The 17,979-nt window shown below is 37.1% G+C and overlaps 1 protein-coding gene across 5 annotated transcripts in view; it reads left to right on the top strand.

Annotated features, from left to right (window-relative positions):
• The window catches only part of pik3ap1 (phosphoinositide-3-kinase adaptor protein 1), a 73,156-nt gene that overhangs the window by 23,835 nt on the left and 31,342 nt on the right, over nt 1-17,979 (top strand). For 2 of the 5 annotated variants that reach the window (XM_057847375.1, XM_057847372.1), the window contains exons 1-3: nt 10,754-10,821; nt 10,907-11,094; nt 11,215-11,303. The gene's annotated coding sequence lies outside the window, so the exon portion shown is untranslated. Of the gene's footprint in view, nt 1-10,753; nt 10,822-10,906; nt 11,095-11,214; nt 11,304-17,979 lie in introns of those variants that run through there. The other 3 variants (XM_057847374.1, XM_057847373.1, XM_057847376.1) reach the window with 2 other exon arrangements.

Raw genomic sequence — 17,979 nt, 5'->3', positions numbered from 1 at the left:
AAGAAAGTTAAAGACAATTGAAACAGGAAATAAATTTCGCCATAAAAATCAAGTTAAATCATCAATAGAATAAAAATAATAATAATAATTGAAATTGGAAATGGAAGCAAAACTAAAAAATGAATAAAAGCAAATAACTACAAATTGCAATATATACACTGTTATGAATATCCTGAGGTAAACGATAGCGTTTTTAGCCCTCATTTAAAGGAGCTAAAAGTTTGTGACTGATTATTTATCAAGACCTGTAAATATACCGTTACAATAGTCCAATCTACTCAAAATGAATACGTTTTTCCATGTCTTTAGACAGAAGTTCCTTAATTCTTAAATGACTGTGAAATTTCAGGTACGAGTCAATAAATACGCCAAGATTTCTGACTTGATGTGTAGCTGTAAATGACATTGTGCGTGCTGCTATTTGACCTTTCCATTTTTTTGGGCCAAAAAATGATCACCTCTGTCATCCCCACATTTAGCTGGAAAAAAATGTGGCATATCCATTCATTGATTTAATGAAAAAAATCGATTCGACGTCTATCACCGTTAATGGCACTAAATGAGTTAACCAAGTGGGTTAACCAAGATCAAATTAGTTCACTTTAAATTAGTTTGAAGTGTTGAATGAGAAAATCAATTCATAACAATGCAGTCTATAACCAAATGGACAGCCGCTGGCTATTATTTCTTATATTTATGTATGTATTTATTTATTTTTTAAATTTATTAGATCCAAAGTATGATTAAATGTAGTTCTCTAGTCAAAAATCTGCAACATTATTTCTATACTTGACCCAAAAAATCTATTCTTACTTGTATGCCATAATTAATGTATGTTGCCACTGTTTCCAATCAGTATGGGAGTTGATAACTAACATAAATAAATAATAAATAAATAATAAAGGTCAAGCCACTAAACCAAACTTCAACTACTGTATTTATTATATTGAAATAATATCAAATATTAAGTTGGTCAAAGTTCATTAGATGCTAAACGTTTTTGAGTTGCATAACATTTGGCTAGTTCATTAGCTAAAATTTAAAATTGATATGAAAAGTGACTATTTGAAATCTATTCTAAAATATAAATGGCGGAAAACACACACAAGGCTGAAAAAGCAGTTTCTGCACTTCCACCCCTCTTGAAAATAAACTGCTGTATTTTAAGTCAAAAGAGCTGTTGTGTTTGATAGAACAATATGTCTATATGCTGACATAGCAGTTTCATGGCACATTATGGCCCCTGGCTATTTTTAATTTGTCCGTTTTACCCTGGAGACCCCCGTTTACAGACACTGCGCAAACACTTTTGTTTCAAGCCAGCCATAAAAAAAAAAAAAAAAAGTTTAGTACATTTATTATTTGAAATGTCTAACATTTTATCTTAGAATCATTAAATTGATGTCTCCGTCTCGTGGCGTCTCCGCTCGTCTGCGTGGCTGCTGTGCGCCCGGCGGGGCACGCGTGCGGCTGGATGTTATTGGGTGCGCTCGGGCGGGGGGTCCCAGTGCCGGGATTGGCAATGGGGCGGGGTAGGGTCGGTCGCCAACGGGCTAACACTCACAAGGCATTCACACGATTACTGGGTTCTAGATCACAGAGATGATTTGTGTACACTCTACCTCTTTCTATCACTTAGCTTTTATAGACTCCCCCACCTTCTTCCCCCTCTTTCTCTGGTCAACAGGCCCCCCACATGGTATCAACCGGAAATACATTTAGCTGACGATAGCACCAACATATTAGTAGTTAGTGTAGTTAGGCGTTCAATGTATTTCTTGTTGTTGTTTGTGTTTCTTCTTTCTTCTCTTGTGTTTCTTCTGTTCCCCCATAACCCCTTCCTGTTCGCTGTTTTGTCACAATAAATGAGGTATGTTGAATGATCACAAAGGGAGTATGTCAGACTCTCAATGTGAAACATTAAAACTGTTCAGACTACCCGGGCACTTAGACTTCCATTCTCCGTGTCAAACAGCTGAACAGGACAGGTAAAAAAATAAAAATTTAATTAAATTGATGTCTAATATTTAGTTAAAAGAAAAAATATTCACTCCCATATTTTAAACTTTTAAACAAATTACATCACAATTAAAAAAAAAAAAAAGTGTCTGGAAATACTATAGGTCACGGACAGTGGTGCTACCAGAATGCCAGGTGTGGGTGGGCATTAGTCTTACCTGGGGGGGACAAAAAAAAAAAAAAAGCTACAAAGCTCAAGTAGGTCGAAATCTAGCGTAGGGCTACTGCACCTTAAAACATGTTTTGTTTTCTCCTTGAGATAACTGTTGTTGGGATTTGGTCTAAACAAATAAAAGTTGATTTGATTTTATTTGACTTAGAACACATCTTTGTTCCGCAGCCCCTTTGAGCCCAATTTGACCCCCTTGGAATGCTTCAAAATGCACCAAAATCGGCAGGCAGGTCAAGACAGGTGCAATCTTTGATACCATGTAAAGACAAATTCCAAATACTGTACACTATGTAGCGCCCCCTAGCAGTCATTCTTTGTCCCGCCGACGCTTTGACCCCTACTTTGATCCCCTTAGAATCCTTCAAAACTCATCAAACTCAACAGAGAACACATCAGTACTATATGAGTGGGATACCATACGTGGTGCCCAGCCTGCCGTTAGTACTACATCCAGTTTTCTTTGGGTGGGCAGAGCGTGTCCGTGTGTGGCCACTGCCCACCCATTATATTATGGTTATATATGGTATATAATATTATATTATAATATTATAATGCGTAGAGTAAATAACACAGAATACAGATGCTACACTAAGAATAGCTTTCAAATTACTCTTTATGACAAATATTATTGGCAATGAATAATTATTATAATTATTATACACAAATGACACTCTTTATGACAAATATGATTGGCAATGAATAATTATCATAATTATTATACTACTATTATGTATAGTAGTATACTATAATGATAATGCTAGAATGTTTTTAAAGAATTGTTTTGAATAATGTTGGAAAGGCAAAGTCAGTGTTCTGAATCTGTTTACTTTCCATTCTTTTGCACTAGTAAATGCTATCAGCATTTAACCTAATTGTTTATTTGTGGTTAATTATTGTTATTTACATGATTATTTGTACTTTAATAAAGAATTTAAGTGTTCCAAAATAGTTTTGTGAATCAATAAGCCCCTAAATTGCCAAGTCCGCCACTTGTGGTACATTCCCTTTATGCATATGGAGCCTTATTTTCAGTCAAAGCAGTGATGAATTCACTTTCTTTAAATTGTCCATTAAGTATTCTGAATACTGGAGAAACACAATACAAGTGCCAAAGAAATGCCTTTCAGATGCACATCCACTACTTTGAATTGACTCTTACTAGCCTATTTGGCCCATGTGTATAAATTGTCTGTACCGTAAAAAGTACAGTACAGTACAATGAATCTTGAGAACCGTTGCCTTGTGAGAACACCGACTCCGACCATTGCTGTGATGTCAAAACCTTTACCCAATGAAATTATGTCTGGAAGAGATGGAGATTATCCTTGTGGAGAGAGAAATCGCTCCTTCCGCGGATAACTGTCTCATTCTTCAGCTTCTCTATAACCCAGCCACTATTTGGCTTCCTGTATTTATGATAATGAAATGTAATTCTGGTCCTTATTGACATACAGCAGTCTTTTAACCACGTAAATTATTCTCTTTTTACCCCAGCTCCCATATTTGAATCACATTCTTAAAATCCCTATTTCCTCTCATCAATCTCATATTGCGCTTTGTGATCCTCCATTGCTGTTGCCCTTGCATGGTTTACGCAACCTATTCATCACATTCAATTTATTTCTGTGTTAGTGTGTATTTTAGTGAGGAGGACTGGATTAACCCATATGAAATAGTTGCTATTTAGATTGAAGTTAATCTAGTATTTCCATTAGAGAATAAAGTTTGCCGTTTATGGAAACCAATTTTTCCTCATTTTCCTAGGGAAGTGCCATTAAGTGTTCTTAAACCGCAGTAATCTGTCGCACTCTCTTAAAACTTTAAAAGGTATTAACTCAATCGCTGAGAGCTGGGGGTAAATTGTTGTTGTCAATATCAGCGAGTTGAAATTAGAGCCGACTAATTCAGATCTTACATAACCATTAGGAGGTTTACTATAATTACATTGCAATATTAGTTCTTACGTGTATAGTTTCGGAAACAAATCCACTCATTCAGTGTAGAATAAAGTGGGCACATCAAAGAAATAAAGTGGAGAAGCAAGAGGACCGAAGCTAACGAAATACATTACACACTTATTAAAGTAATTTTCACTTTGCCTCCTAGACCTGGGCAAAAACACTCACGTTTTCATTGTACTCCAAGGTAGGCTGTGTGCAGCTTTTTTCTCCTTTGTTAACTTTGAAGTTAGCTGAAAATGTATATAGGTGGACTAGGGTGGCATCAAATAATCAGCAACTTCAAAAAGCATGCTGCCACTTAGCACTCCTAAAGCTAATGTCCCCGAGACATTCAGAATGGAAATTATTCAAACTCATTTAGTGGCAGCAAATTGGTCTAAGTTCAATCAGAAAACAGACTGACACTGAATAAGAAGTGCAGCCTAATTATACTTGTTTGTCAAATGAAAATTTCATTTGGGCAGAAATGAAACCTCGGAGCCACTACTTTTAAGGTGAGCGCCGAATTGTATTATCAGCTAAATGCAGTAAAATCCATAATCATGTGATGATAATGAAAATGGAGCCAATGTTAACATTCAGGCTTCCAATGCCCTGGGCATGTGGCGATAAAAAATTAAATACCATAGTCCTCTGCCAGGCACGCTGACACCCGGGCTGCTCTTTAGCCTCTTAGATGCGTTTTTGCATTTTAAAAACTTTATCAAGCGGCTGTTGCAATGTGGAAAATGTCAACGTGAAATGCTCTGAAGGCAAATTGGAATTTCATTAATAGTAAAATTATTGCTTTTGACTGATGTATTACTATGCTTGTTAAGAGCTGGAGAGTGGAACGCCAGTCAGTCTGGATGGTCTGTGGCTTTTTGCTCCAAGATCAACCACATCGCGAATGCTAAATGCTAATGCTAACTTGCTTGAGGTATTTTTTGTCTTAAATATCAAATCCATAGTGGAGTCCTGGTTACTGGCATTTGTTTTAAAAAGGAGACAGCTCTCAACATTGGTGGATTGGGCTTTGCAGTAATGGTATAGCATCACACATAGCGTAAGCTTACCACAGAGATAGTATCACCAGCACATACATGTAACATGGACCCATTCATGAAGGCTGTTTATTGATTTTCCTTGTAATCCTCTGGGTGTTGTAAATGACACAGGTGAAAGAGGTAATCGTTTGGATAACAGAATCCATTTTTGTCAGCAAAAATGGGCAATATATTAGCAGAAAGGGAAGACTGATATTTATGTTCTTCTAAGGGTTGGATTTGTGGTGCACAGTCTTGTTTTAAAACTGTTTTTTTCAATTTGAAAATGTTATGTTTCACATTAAAATGGTGTCATTTATCTTTTATACAAGCTAATTAAGGCTGCAACAACCAATCGATTAAAATTGATTAATAAATTAGTTGCCAACTAATTTGATAATCGATTTTTTTTCTGGCAGCTATGAGCAGTCCCATTTTGGGTCCTCGTTTGTGTGTAATGTGAAGCGCGTGCCAGTGATTAGAGCAAGAGAGAGAGAGTTCACTGCTACACTCAGGTGGCTGAATCGATATTACAAAGTGTTGAGAGTTATATTGTCTTTTGTGCTGTTAGATCCAGTGTGCCTCTCTCAGAGGTGAGTAAATGAAGCCAATTGTATTGTTTGAATTCTTTGTTGATGAGACATTACTACTTAGCATGAAGCGCTAAGCTAGTTAGCGATTATGCTAATCAGTATCTTAAGTGTCCGTTTGTATGGTGTTTTGGAGAAGCATACTAGCACTTGAGTTATTGTTAGATACTAGTAAAGTTGACTCATTTCTTTTTAGAAAGAAACAACACACATAAACCCATTCATATAACAGTTTAGCGTCTCAACACAATCTGTACATTTTCATACAAGAGAGTGTGCATTGAAATTGGATTTGGATTATGTTTATGAAAAGCTGTTTGATAGAGAAAACTGATTCATTACAGTCTGCCTCCTCCTTATTCGGTTTTGTCGATAGTTCGTTTACAGAGATTAAAGGAGTCATTAACGCAATTTACATCAGCGCTTTGCCCACAAGAAAAAACTGTCAGTCAGCAGCACTTTTTAAAATTTGAATGAACAGGAATTTTGTCTGATTTGTGTACTGAGGAATTCTTTTAACGTTTTATAACTTTATTAAAAGCTTGAACAAGTTTTATGCACTTAAAACAGTACAGTTGTGAAATACAGTACAGTTAATTCAGGAAGCTGCAATAATTTTTTTTTTTTTTTTTAAGGAAATAGTCATACATTGTCTTCATTGTCACAACATACCTAAAACAACTTCAAGGTAAATTGTTAAGGTAATTGGAAATAGTGACATTCATCCGATTAGTGGTTTAGTCTTGAGTTAAGCATCCGATTAATCTATTATAAAAATGATTGTTAGTTGCAGCCCTAAAACTGATAAATCTGAATTTTGCTTGTGGAGGAGGTTAAATTTACATTATGCATGTAACGACAATATTGCATAAGCACAATAATAAACAAATATGCCTGTTTATTGTAGTCAGAATTGTTGGAATTAAATACTCTAATTTATTTTTAGAAGTATGCAATGAATGTTAACGTCACACAATGATCACGCAAACATGAGTGTATAGTACAGTATATATATATTCTAATGTGCTTCACATTTTACTGTATTTTTTTTTTTTTTTTTAAGTTTTTCATACAGACTATAGAAAGTTGATCTTCATTTTGCTTGAACTCTGCTGAAAACGGCACTCTCACAAGCCACTTCCAAACAAGAGAGATATCACTGATCAGATGGTAAATTCCAGTAAGCCATTTCCTTCAGTGTGCTTTATCTTCAGTGGTCAGTTTGCAGCTGTAGAAGAGCTTACAGACTCACACCATGCACTGTGGACATAAGCTTTGATGAACTGACTGCTAAAGCTTATGGATGTTATATTCCACAGTTCATATCAGCTTTTCAATGCTTCATGTATTGCTAAAAGTAATATGAACAAAATTTAGTCACACACAGTTGTTTGATAGTCACTTTTTTGCAAATTAGTATTTTTGTAATGTTTTAAAAGTCCCATTTTCAGTCCTTCCCTGATATTATCAATGTTTAATGTCAAATGTCAAAATTTTATTAGTGTTCACCTTTGGATTTTCCATCTTAATTCCAAAACACTCGCTCTTTTCATTATAGTTTAATGACTTGCTAAATGACGTTTGAAGCAAACTTATTTTAAGCGACGTCTTTCAAGCACTGGTAAGAATTTATAACAAAGAGTTCGTGAGCGCTCACAGATTAGATCCTTTGGATTTGTAGTGAAACTCTGACCTCTTGTGCTCATTAGTGGAAGTGCAGATTCAAGTTTTTTTTTTCTGTAGAATGCTTTGTACTGTATTATTCTAGAAAAAAAATCAGAAACCACTTGACGGTTCATTTTCCAGTCCAGCCATAAAGAGTGTTTGACAGAACCCCCTGGAGACCTCGTTTAGAAATGGTTCTGATCAGGTTTTGAAAGAACTAAAGAAACATTCCTGCCCGAAGCCACAGTCGACTTGTGAAGGAACATTTCTCAAAGTCACTAACAAAGAAATGGATGTAATTTATGCTCAGATATTCATTTCTTTGCTCTGCATTTTAAGTGGCTCTGTTGTTCCATCCAGACTTTTCATTCCTGGCTTCTTTTCATCTTTTCAATCGTCCTCTGCTACACACTTGTTAAGACAAATATAACAGAACTGTGTCTTTTTTTCCTTTAGAATTGTTATTCATTTAAAGTTAACGAATAAGCTTTTACCAATGGTCCCCCCCCCCCCCCCCCCCGTTTTGTTAATTTTTACAAAATAATTGCAAATATATTTACAATCTGTATCATATACAACATTGCTATTCTTCTCTAAGACACTGAAATAAAAATGTCATGTGTTTACATATGAGGTTATTCATCTATTTTCTTATGCTGTCTCCTCAAATCCGAAATGTGCAATTACAAGACACGCAAAGACATTGGTGGAAGGTGAAATGCCTTCCTATTCCCATAGCCATTGTTAATTCATCTCATGAATCAATCTTTGTCAACCCGGCGAATCCTAATGAAGCAGAAATGTGTCACATTTGCTCCACAATGAGGATAAGTGGCAAACTTTGTCTCGAAAATGAAACTATTATCTTCAACCAGACGAATAGGGACTCAATATAAAATAAATAAAAGTTGCACTTATCTAGTGGACAGTGTGATTACAGAGCTGACATCCAAATTGACTGTCTTATCGTGTTGTAGTGGTTTTCAGCTGAGTGGAGACTGTAGATGAAAGCAAAATAATCTTTAAATAGTAGTTAAAGATGGCTCCTCGATAAGTTGTTCCACAACAGTTTTGATCAACGAAGCATGCATTCAATATATTGCCTATTTAGATATGGGAGATAAACTTAACAGGTCTTGTAAATGATTCATAAGTTGGTTATATTTCCTTCACTATCTGGCGAAGACACGATGAAGTGGTCTAAAAAAGGCACATTCTGAACGTATTGTCTGTAGACATGTGCCGATTACCGGTTTCAAGGTACACCGTGGTATGTAAACGTCAAGGTTTCAAAACCGCAAAAATTTTCCGTCATACCGTCCCTAAGGTATTAGATATTTTTTTGTCCCAAAAGTGCAGGGAGAAATCCCTCGCTTGCAGCTGTAAGGCTCAAACCTCCTCACCTGGTTGTTGCTCAGTGTCAGTGAGTCGGCTGTGCTACATGATGGCTGGAGGAGGTGAAACTCTTGAACTTTTTCCCCCATCGAAGAAAACAAAATCGCTGGTATTGGAATACTTCAGCTACAGAAAATTTACAGATGGCCGCGGTTTAGAGGAGGGAGGGCCAACTGAGGAGGCAATAACTCCAATATGATTTCGCATTTATACAAAATTAAATATTCGTAAACACTGTCATGAACCTTTCCCACCAGCTACAAGAGTTAACGCCAGTGTGTTTTAGAGGCGTGCGAAATTTCCGATTCTTAGATTAATCGCGATGCGGTCGTGAAAGATTCGAGAACGATTCACAAACATCCAAATTCCGATTATTGAAATATGCCAAATAAAGCTGAAGTAAAACACAAACAGCGCGGTCTCCGGGACGCAATGAGGAACGGACTGACAACTTATGCCATTAGATAAAAATGCAGTAGCTGACAGCCGCTTCAAACAATGCTCACGTTGCAACAAACTACGTCCACATAATGCTACGATAGATATCACATGTATATAGAACTAGATGTAAAAGACGGACTTGGCGGCATTAGCACATGTATAAAGAACTAGATGCAAAATAAAAAACTTGCCGGCGTTAGTAAACAGCCGCCATCTTAAAGCAGTAGACTTCTGTGAAAGGTTGTTGTAGCGAACCTAATGAACTTTTTATCTAAAATGATCCTAAATCAACAAAATCTTGACTTGAATCTATCTTTAAATGATGAAGCAGTTTTAAAACTTTCACATGTCGAAAGTAGACAGAAGGGAAATAATGGATTAACGGGAGCAATTTTAACAACTTTGACGGTTGATTCACAACATTAAATTAATTGAATGTAGTTTAAAGCTGCTAATGCTAATGTCACAATTTCCTAATATGGTTTGAAAAATAAAAATCCTGTTTAATGGAAAAAAGTTTTTTTTTTAAACCCAGATATCTCATAGTAACATATTTTAGAGCTGTAATTGCGATACCGTGATACAGTGAAACTGTGATATTTTGACTTAAGGTTATTTTACCGGCACATGCCTAATTGTCTGCAGAATTTCAGTCAAAATTCTCATTCTTTGCTAAAAACATTTCCCTCTCATCTTGTTGTTTAATACTGCACCAGACATTTATTTCTTAGAATTAGCTAGTGTACGACTGTAAGCAGTGCAGTACCACACACGTCTTGCATGTACACTCCCCTGAATTGAATTTGCTGCGCGCTCGTATACGACAACGTTGTCAGTTGGGAGCCGCGCTTGTGGAAAATGTCAAAGCTATTTCCCTCTTTACCAGTCAATGCATTGCTTGCTTAATAGTAATTGGATTCTTATCCTCCTGTTTGCTCATCATTTCCCGCTCCTAGTTATTCCATCCCTAAACTCCATTTAAAGTTTAATAACATTTTAGAATAGTTCCCATTCAAGTAAACAGAATCTGATTACCTAGATGGATTGAAAATATATGTCTGATGCTAGTTTATTTGCTTTATTTATTCAAGGGGCCCCATTTAAAGATGGTTTAAGGCAAACAAATGGGTGCTGGCTTCCTTCTATTTTTTTTTCTTGAATTCTTTATGTTCTATTAGCATATCTGTGTTGAGACTCTTTTTTTTTTTTTAACCCTAAAGTGCTTTGCTAGTAAGAGCAGGGGGAAAAAAGTACAGGACTAAAACTCTTGTGTGATCGTTTTGAATTTCTTTCTCTTTGCCTCTCATTGTGTTAGAGCACTTATGCAAGTGCTTGCCAGCTGCTTAGCAAATGAGGTTATAGTATTTCCTTCCTTACCTACTGTAAATTTCAATAATTTGTTGGAGGATCCCTCTCGCCATCAGTTTATCATATTATCAATGACGACTCGATTTCCCTCTGCTGCTACTTCTCAAACCCTGACCCCCGGCCCTATTACAGTCCTGTAATGAAGTGCAATGGAGTGGTAATTGGTCCGCATTATACCAGATCAGGTAACATTAGACTTATTTTCTTATCACAATGAGCCCTGCTGGTGACTCTCAATGAGAAACCAAACACACTCTCTTTCTTTCGCAGGCTATCATCCAAATAACATTTGAACTAGAGAGTCCCCATTTCAGTTTTCCATTTCAAGATTGCCCTCCTGTCCCCAGATTGGGCTTTATTTCTTGTTTCCTCCACTTTAAAAGTCTCCCAAACAAATGGCAAGGCACTGGCAATAACCTGGAGCGTTCTTAAAATGGGGAAGTACAGTAAATGAGAAGGTCAGAAAACAATAATAGCTGCAAGATTAGATATACAACTCCTTATTCTACTCTACAACGTCTTGGTATTTTAAATGCGTGATCTAATCTTAGGAATGGTCTCAAACTCAATTTATCCAGGGGCCGGTGGAGATACAGTCTGAGTAAACGTGGGCCTCAAGTATTCTACAAAAAAGGTTTCAACTTTCAAGTATGCAAACAAAGCACAGGTAAGCAAATCTTCAATTGTTTTTCATGAATAACAGTTGAGAACATGAATGGTTCTTCACAACATGAAGAATTGCTAATTTACTTCAGCTAACTTCTTGTCAAAAATCGCTGTATACTGTCAAGACTGCTTCGTTAGCTTTTATTTTAAGTTTTTTTGTTTGTTTTTGTTTAAGCCTGAAACGACGCAGATAATCATGATAATGTAATATTGGGAAGGGTTTGTAGTGTTTTGAAAATGACAAATTTAAATTGAAAAAAATAAATAGTTTCTTTACCACTAGAAGTCCCAGAGAATTCTGGTACTCCTACTAGTCCCAAACAATGGCCGATATGGCCTCTCCCCCGGAAAACCCAGAGGTGGCAAAAATGACCCAAGTGCTTTTGAATTGGCAAGTCGTTGTCGGACAGACAACAGCCGTTCATATGGAAATGCAACCACTAGACTGAACATTTTCAGACACAATGACCACAATCTATACTCCATGCCCCTGATTCAGTCCTTCTAAACTATAGACACAATTCCTGCTTTACACTCAAATTGCAGTTCTAAAACTTTTTTTTCTTCTTCAAAACAATGTACACATTTGGGCCATTCTTTCTGTTGTTATGTGTGGAGTATAGGAGAAGTGAATTAAAAAATGTGTACAAAGTGTCAAACTTCATAAATGAATGTAATTAAATAAATGTAGCTTGAATTGAACTGACACAAACTATAACATGAGTCACGGAGGAGAGGCCAAATCGGCCATTGCGAGGGAATATTAGGAGTGTTTGTCTTGGGACAGGCCAAGTCGGCCTTTGCTGGGTTTTCTAGTGTTAACTGGTATAATTTTAGTTAGTTAGTTTTGTTTTTTAGATATATAAGTCAGTAATTTTTTCATTTAAGTATTTTATCCCCAGTCACACACACGTCTAAATGACTGAATATATTTTGTATATTCTAAATATATGTTGCCTTCATTGAATTTTAATTTCTTTTAATCCCGCACCCAACAAATAACCCATAGAATAAAAACTAATCCTAAAACTCTGGGGCGCTGGAAGTTGCTCACAGCAGGGAACACTGAGGATCTTATTTTGTTTTTTCCCATCCAAAAAACAGCTGTTTCGTTCAAATTTGTCATGCTCGCACTTTTTCTCTATACAGTGGGGAGAACAAGTATTTGATACACTGCTGATTTTGCTGGTTTTCCCACTTGCAAGCTATGTAGAGGTCTGTAATTTGTATCATAAAATCTCTTCAACTGTGAGGGACGGAATCTAATACAAAAATTCAGAAAATCACATTGTAGAATTTTTAAATAATAAATTTGTATTTAACTGCATGAAATAAGTATTTGATACATTACCAACTAATAAATATGTCGGCTCTCGGTTCTTTTTTAAGAACCACTCCTGTTCTCCACTCATTACCGGAGGTAACTGCACCTGTTTGAACTTGTTACCTGTATAAAATACACATGTTCACATGCTCAAACAAACAAACTCCAACCTCTCCACAATGGCCATGACCAAAGAGCTGTGTAAGGACATCAGGGATAAAATAATAGACCTGCACAAGGCTGAGATGGGCTACAGGAAAATAAGCAAGAAGCTTGGTGAGAAGGTAACAACTGTTGGAGCGATTATTAGAAAATGGAAGAAGTTCAAGTTGACGGTCAATCTGCCTCGTTCTGGGGCTCCATGCAAGATCTCACCTCGTGGGGCATCACTGATCATGAGGAAGGTGAGGGATCAGCTCAGAACTACACGGCAGGACCTGGTCAATGACATGAAGAGAGCTGGAACCACAGTCTCGAAGAAAACCATCGGAAACACATTAAGCCGTCATGGATTAAAATCCTACAGCGCACGCAAGGTCCCGCTGCTGAAGCCAGCGCATATCCAGACACGTCTGAAGTTTGCCACTGACCATCTGGATGATCCAGAGGAGCAATGGGAGAAGGTCATGTGGTCGGATGAGACCAAAATTGAACTTTTTGGTCTAAACTCGGCTCGTCGTGTTTGGAGGAAAAAGAAGGATGAGTACAACCCCAAGAACACCATCCCAACCGTGAAACATGGAGGAGGAAACATCATTTTTTGGGGCTGCTTCTCTGCCAAGGGTACAGGACGACTGCACCGTATTGAGGGGAGGATGGATGGGGCTATGTATCGCCAGATCTTGGCTGACAACCTCCTTCCTTCAGTGAGAGCCCTGAAGATGGGTCGTGGCTGGGTCTTCCAGCATGACAACGACCCAAAGCACACAGCCAAGGTAAGAAGCATCTTAAGGTCCTGGAGTGGCCTAGCCAGTCACCAGATCTGTGCCCGATAGAAAATCTATGGAGGGAGCTGAAAGTCCGTGTTGCCCGGCAGCAGCCCCGAAACCTGAAGGCTCTGGAGAAGATATGAATGGAGGAGTGGGCCAAAATCCCTGCTGCAGTGTGTGTAAACCTTGTCAAGGACTACAGGAAATGTTTGGTATCTGTAATAGCAAACAAAGGTTTCTGTATCAAATATTAAGTTCGATTTTTGTGATGTATCAAATACTTATTTCATGCAATTAAATGCAAATTTATTATTTAAAAATCAAACAACGTGATTGTCTGTTTTTTTTGTATTAGATGCTGTCCCTCACAGTTGAAGAGAACATATGATACAAATTACCGACCTCTACATGCTTTGCAAGTGGGAAAACCAGCAAAATCTGCAGTGTATCAAATACTTGTTCTCCCCACTGTACCTCATAACTATCGCTTAATTTTTTTTTTTTTTTTTGGTTACTGTCACATTTTCTCCGATATGTTAGATGATAAATAATCGATCCAAACAAAGAAAAATTGAAAGAAAAAAAACGTTTAAAAGAGTAAATATATGAAAAAGAAACTCTCGACCACTCCTTGATGTCTGCGATTTCTGCATCGCGACCCTTGTTATATTACCATGTTTCATCCATAAAATCTTCCAAAAATCCTGCTGTGGTCTTTCACAGCTGTGTCTTGACACTCGGTGATAAATGCGACATGGAGTTTTTGGCTCCAAATGAGGTAAGTACGCGATAATATCTTGTTAAAATCATGGCGTCTTTAATTCTGCTCTCGCGTCCTCTCACCTCCAGTTAGGGTTTTGCGGTTTGAATTTTTTTTTTTTTTTTTTTTTTTTAAACATGTCATATATGTATCTCTTTCCATGCTAAATCTGAATAAATACATTGAACACACACACAAAAAACAATGTTTTTCCCCATTAACTGCGAAAAACAAACGATCACTGTATATTACAATTCTTCCTCATTGTTTACAGAGATGAGATTTATACAAATTAATTGGTGAAAAAGTTACAGTATAGTTAAGTGTATCTCTATCAGTTGTGTGAACCAGAACAATCTCGGGCATAGTCGCTGTGTGCAGGGTAAATAAAAATAAAACATTTTTTAAAAGATTGGATAACAAGGTTAAATTAAACTATAGGAGCAAAATATTCTCTTATTAAACTCGGTCTGTAGGGATTTGACTTGAGCCACCTAATAGATAGTGGTTTTAAGGGAGACCAAACAAAAGGTAACGGGACGGTCATGCACATAGCGTCTAATAGCAGGGTTAGAAAAAATTAGGGGATTCGTTTTCTTCAGGAAATTGTTCTTAAAGACGGGTCATGGATCACCCTGCTCTTCACAAGGAGCTTCAAAAGCCAAAGAGTGAACTTTTGCTACAGCCATTAAAAGGTCCCTGTGGCAGGAGGTCAAAGTAGAAACCGAACTAATTGTATAACTGGAGAGTTGCAAAGCTAAGTAAATTGATGTCACGGCCAGGATTTATTGTAAGGCAAGTGAATAAGCTGTCTTTTGTAACTACAGTATTAGGAAACTTTGATTGAGACCATTGCAAATACATATTTGATGCCAAAAAACACTAGACGGACCTATAAATATTGAAGCGGCCAGTGAACATCTTTTTTTGGCTTTGATTTGACAACTCTATTTGGTTATGTAAAATATATAGACAAGAAATACAGTGGTTTGGTGGTTGGATGCTGTTTTAGGTATTACCACAGAATCTTTAAGGGTTGCCAAAAGATCTGGTTATTTAGTGCAATTACTGTGATCATGCGTGATTACTATGTGTTCATTGGCTTTCGCCTTGTCCAGGTATGGATACATCATTCTGAGTAAAATGTTCCACTAGTGTAGCCTTAAACACTTTGAACCAGACATAAATAAAAAATGTGTTTTACTTCAGAAACCGCAATGCAGTCCAAAGCTTCACTGATTGTTTATACTGAGGCTTTCATTTAGGTTACTTGTGCTCAAGTAGCAGCGTTATAATGAAACTTTAATAATTTAGCTGTGGCAATATTGCGACACTGAGTAAATACTGCGTAATTGACTATAATAAGCGGTAGTACTTCAAGCCGTTATGGTAGGGGAAAGAAGGTGGGCCTTTACTGCATTAGTTGAATGCTCAAGACATGACATAAAATGTTGTCGTTAATACCGTGCATTAACACAATAAAAAGAATACAATATTACAATTTTGCACTTTTTGGCTTTATGGCTGCCATTGGCAGCGTTAGACATCCAATCCATTTGAAAATTAGCTGTGCATTAACACAATAACAACAAAATAATGTTAAACTTGGCTATTATGATTTTGCATGTTTAACTTTTTTTGGCTGCCAGTGCCTCAAAAGGCATTTCTTGCATTGAAAAGTTGGATTGACAATAAAATAAAGTATTCTATTATATTTTATATTTTATTATATTTTCATTATTTTAAGTAGAATTGAGTGCATTTATAAATCAGTATACTTTGAAATTATTTGTAGTTAGTTTTTTCACGATCGTGACTGATTATAAAAAAAGAGACTGAATGGGATTCACTTCTGCTCTGTTAAATTGTTTTCTGCTGCCCTCTACCGTTGGTGTTAACGTGGTGACTTTAAATGATTTCTTGCGAGAAATTGGGAAGTCCAGCAGCACATATTAAAATATTTTATGAATACAAACGCTTGGGTAATACTTTATTTGACAGTGGGTTCATAAGACCGTCATAATTATGACATGACATTTTCGTGAGCATTAATGAATGCTTTTGACCAAGGGCGTAGGTTTGGTCTCAATAATGGTAGGGACGATATAACAGCATAACCTGCATCTACACTTTTTGCAGGGTACGGGACATTATTAAGACCAAACAGGTTGGGTGAATGGGGTTCAAGGCTACATTTCTCACTATTATGAACCTAATTGATTGATAGGCTAAATGATCAATGCAAAATAAATTTGCATTGACTTATACTAACTTTCATGTGTATTGGTACATGTGATACACTGTTCAATACAAACCTTTGTTTTCAAAAACTACTAGAGAAACATTTTGAAAACCAGAATAAATGTCTGGATTATATGAGCAAATTTATAATTACAATATTTGAACACAAATAATAATAAGTTACACAATAAATACAAACTTATTTATAATAACTTTCCAGGTATGTAAAAAATAAATATTTGTCTTAAGACCACTCAATGTCATCTCTCCAAATAAATAAAATATAACTGAAAAACCTTCTTAGTCGGGGAATAACAAAAATAGATAAAGAGGTAGAACACGACTGCTTTTGTTCACAAGCACAGCCAAACTCAACAATAACTGAAAGCTCCTTTGGGCTGCTTTAAGACCACACTAAAAAAAAATTTTTTTTTAAATTGGGGAGGAGAGGCGAACCTCGGTTCACTACATTTCTCACAGTTTAATTAACGTTAACAGTCAAACACACATACAGGTGGACGCTTCTCTCTAAACAGCTTCCTACTCGAGTTTTGCCGGTTAGCAAGTTTATACCCAGTTAATGTAAAGCCTGAGTTATACTCCCGCGTTGCGGTGACGGCGTAGCGACTACGGCGTCATTCGACATTTGATAGTTCTGCGGTGAGGGAACGCGTTGCTCTGTAATTCACCGCCAAGCCACTAGAGGGATGTGGCGTTATGTTTGTACGGTTTTGGGGCATGCTTGTTTACTTCCGCTAGTCGGAGAAAAAATAAACAATGCAAGATGGAACTCTTGAAAGTAAATATTCTGCTCATCAACACTGAATAAATATTGAACATACAAATGTTGACGGGCAGGCGACGCAGAAGACGGTTTCGAGGCGGTCTGGCCGACTTTTGATGCCGCACAGAGAGTTTTAGACTCGGGTGGAGAGAGCTAGCTGTGGCGGCTAGCTTCAAACTGGCGTCGAGCACTGCGTTCAAGGTCTGCAAAGCCCTCCAGCCTGATTTGTTTGCCGTGTCCTACAACCAGCCAGTGGGAAGCCATAGCAGATTTCTGGCGTCTAGGGAACTTCCCAAACTGCGTTGGGAGGCTTGATTTTAAGGTTATCATAAAAAGCACCGAGGCACTCTCAATCAGTGATGATGTATTGTGTGTGTGAACTGTCTGTTATTGAAAATTAAAGATCAAAACAACTCTTTTGACACCAAATCTGTGCTTTATTCTTCATATACTTGAAACATATGTACACAGTAAATGATGAAGTGCACCAACCAAAAATACGACATAAAGTGATAAAAAGTTGGCAGTGTTTGGCCGACTGTGTCACCGCTTCGTGTGGCCACTCGATTCCGACCACTCACGTCTCCGTGGTTCTTCCATTTATTTATTTTTTCGATCGCCGACCTTGCCATTTGGCAG

The sequence above is a fragment of the Corythoichthys intestinalis genome, chromosome 10 (genome assembly GCF_030265065.1).
Source record: "Corythoichthys intestinalis isolate RoL2023-P3 chromosome 10, ASM3026506v1, whole genome shotgun sequence".
NCBI lineage: Eukaryota > Metazoa > Chordata > Actinopteri > Syngnathiformes > Syngnathidae > Corythoichthys > Corythoichthys intestinalis.
The sequence above is the reverse complement of the archived record's forward strand: the minus strand, read 5'-3'. Positions and strand labels throughout refer to the sequence as shown.